Raw genomic sequence first — 3,740 nt, 5'->3', positions numbered from 1 at the left:
TTGATGTCTGTGGATCTAAGCATTTTTCAGTGCATGTTTGCTGAATCAATCCAATATATCCAGCCTTATTTCTGCCGGCATAAATGCCATTCCAGAGAGAAGAGTCATGTCTGAGATCATTTTCCATATAGGCTGTTATTCAACATTCACTAAAACTATGGTAAGAGATTCAGAAAAACACAATTTTCAAAAGTCGCAACATCTAACCAAACCAAACTGTATACATCATCAGGTAAACAGGACAAAATGAACATTCAGTTATTGGTTTTGCTTTTAATGGCACATATACTGAACAGCCAGTGTCTATGCTGCACTTCCTTGAATATTCTCTTGTAATGTCCATATCTGTCTTTTTATATGACTGCTGATAAAGCAGGTGGCTTGGCTTGTGTGCTTTGATGGGGATACTACAAAATAACAGCTATAATAAAGCCATAACTCAGCAGAGTCATTAGAGGAACGTTACAACAGTCATCACACCTGCTGATTTTCCCTTTTACATCAGACACAAGCTGTACTTTATGGCCCGGTCTCTCAGTTTAGTTTGGTGAAAGCAGAGCAGGTTAACACTGTAAAATGCTGCACCGCCAGCCAGTTGTTAACACATAGCTTTCTAGCATGTGTCTATGTTAATGTGCCAGTCAAAACCATGTTCTGTTAGCAAGGCATCAGTTGAAATTTTTCTGTTGTTGTAATATGTAGGAGATTTGATAACTGTAGAAATGCAGTTGATAGGACCAAATGCATGCATGCAATTATTCTGTCTTTTTGACTTTATGCTATCTATCTAAAGTGACATGAGCCAAGTACGGTGACCCGTACTTGGAATTAGTGTTTTGCATTTAACCCATCCTTAGCGCGCACACACACACACACCGTGAACACACACCCGGAGCAGTGGGCAACCATTTATGCTGCAGCGCCCGGGGAGCAGTTGGGGGTTCGGTGCCTTGCTCAAGTCTATCAGTCTTCCATTGAAGGTGGAAGAGAGCACGAGAATGGATGTGTTCCAAGAATAAAAGTTTGGTGGCGTTGCCCTACCCCCTTGTGGTGAGATTGTAATGTCAACTATGAATTTTCAAGCAAACGATGCATTTTATTCCCTATTGCTAGACTGATCTGTCAGAGTGAGCTAAAACAAAACTGAGTGTATGAATTGTTTTCTGAAATGCCATACATTAAAAACAATGGCATTTATACAGATAAAAATGTGGACCTATTCATCCACCCACTCACTTCTGTCACATAAGTTCAGGAACAAACATGTTTTATTTTTCTGTCACCATAGGGACTAGCATTTGAAAAAAATGAGTCAGGCAAGTGAATAAACATACAGGTGTTAGTAACAATGCCTGGCTGAGATAGACAGATGCATTTATCATGAATACATTTGACAGGAGTTCACAGGTTATCTCAAGTTTTTCTACAAGGACACAGAAGACATTCACTAGCTTTGAACATTGGTTTAAACATTGGTAAGGACTATTTATTGGTTTTATTAGGGTCAATGACATAAGGATGTATAAGATGTATATGTGTGTGTGTGTGTATCATAAAGGTTTGGGGTCGTGCAGTTTTTTAATGATTTGGAAAGAAGTCTCAAATCTGAAAGATGCTCAATCAAGGCTGGATTTATTTTTTTTAATCATTATTACTCTAATTATTACAATCATCAAAATAGAGTTAAAACGGTAATATTTTGAAATACTATTAGAATTTAAAATAACCATTTTCTATTATATGTAATGAAATATAATTTATTGCTGTGATCAAAGCTACATTTTCAGCATCATTACTCTAGTCTTCAGTGTCACATGATCCTTCAGAAATCATTTTAATATGCTGATTTGCTACTGAAGAAAAAAAAAATATCAATGTTGAAAATAATTGTGCTGCTTAATATTTTTTGTAGTAACCTTAATACATATTTTAGGGTTCTTTGATTAATAGAATTTACACATATATTTGAAATTAATTCATTTGAAATATAATACTCTTTATTGTCACTTTTTTTTAATGCATTCTTGCAGAATAAAATAATTGATTTCTTTCACAAGCAAAAGTCTTTCTGTTCCCAAACAGTAGTGTGTACACACTCACACACACAAACAGTGGTAAGAATAAGTTTCTGCATTAATAAAATGTGGCCTGATCTTCAACTGTGACAATAATAGACAAACACAGTCTCACTAAACTACTAACACAAAATGTGACAGGACAGGCTGGAAGTAAAATTAAATGAAACTCTGTGTTACAACTTCTCCAAAAGCTAATTGGAGTGAATTAAGGAGATGATTTGAAAGGGCAAGTCCCTTTAAATAAAGGCACACAAAGTCTGGTTACTGACAAATCGGTTCTTCTCTTGAAAGACTGGTTAGTGTGAATCATGTCAAGCATTACTAAAGACCTAGGCGTTTATGACTCACAGTAAGATACCATGTCTAAAATGTAGAAAATTCTGCTAAACTCCCTAGGAGCAGGCATCCTGCATAAATCATTTGAAGAATCCAGCAGGCAATCCTAAAACAGGTGAGAAAAAACCCAATGATAACTGCAGAAGTCTTTGTTCATTTATCTACTATCAGAAAAACACTAAACAAGAATGGAGTTCATGAAAGGACAACATGAATCAAACCACTGCCGTTATAATAAATATTGAGGTATGTCTCATGTCTGCCCACCTGGATTTGCTCCACAACACTTTTTGGAAAATGTTCTGTGTACAGTTGAGACAAAAGTTCACAATGGTTTTTTTTTTTTTAGAGGAAAAAGAGCATTGCAAACCCGAGGCTCGGCTTGAGCTCCAAGTTCAACCCCCAAAAAGTGTTTACAAAGGACAGCAAACTGGGCAATTACCTGCTAGTAATTTGGTGATACAAGAAGAGAAAACTTGAATGGATTCAATCTCTCTCTCCTAAGAATGTTCAGAATGCTTTTCACGTTTATGGTGTTGGGGAAATATAAGGCAGGTGAGGGGCTAACAAACAAGAGGGTTCCTGTTGGAGCGGAGTGAAAAATCACTGCTGTGGCAGTGACGTAACAGAATTTTTTTAATCTAATTTTTAATAGAAAATACAGGTGCATCTCAATAAATTAGAATGTCGTGGAAACGTTCATTTATTTCAGTAATTCAACTCAAATTGTGAAACTCGTGTATTAAATAAATTCAATGCACACAGACTGAAGTAGTTTTGTCTTTGGTTCTTTTAATTGTGATGATTTTGGCTCACATTTAACAAAAACCCACCAATTCACTATCTCAACAAATTAGAATATGGTGACATGCCAATCAGCTAATCAACTCAAAACACCTGCAAAGATTTATTTAATACACAAGTTTCACAATTTGAGTTGAATTACTGGAATAAACAAACTTTTCCATGACATTCTCATTTATTGAGATGCACCTGTACATTAAAGGGGTCATATGATGCGATTTCAAATTTTCCTTTCTCTTTGGAGTGTTACAAGCTCTTGGTGCATAAAAAAGATCTGTAAAGTTGCAAAGACTAAAGTCTCAAATCCAAAGAAATATTCTTTATAAAAGTTAAGAGTCAAACACGCCTACCTAAAACGGCTCGTTCTAACACGCCCCCACATGTCTACCTCACGATGTGGGAAGATTTGCATAACGCCGCCCAAATGTTCACGCAAAGAAAGAAGGCGTAACTTTTATTCTCGCAGTAGTATTGTTGTTGCCGCCGCCATGTCGTGAAGGCGCTGTGTGTTTCGTTGTGAAA

The sequence above is a fragment of the Sinocyclocheilus grahami genome, unplaced genomic scaffold (assembly GCF_001515645.1).
Source record: "Sinocyclocheilus grahami isolate Dianchi unplaced genomic scaffold, SAMN03320097.WGS_v1.1 scaffold642.1, whole genome shotgun sequence".
NCBI classification, from domain to species: Eukaryota; Metazoa; Chordata; class Actinopteri; order Cypriniformes; family Cyprinidae; genus Sinocyclocheilus; species Sinocyclocheilus grahami.
Note: the sequence above shows the minus strand (reverse complement) of the source record.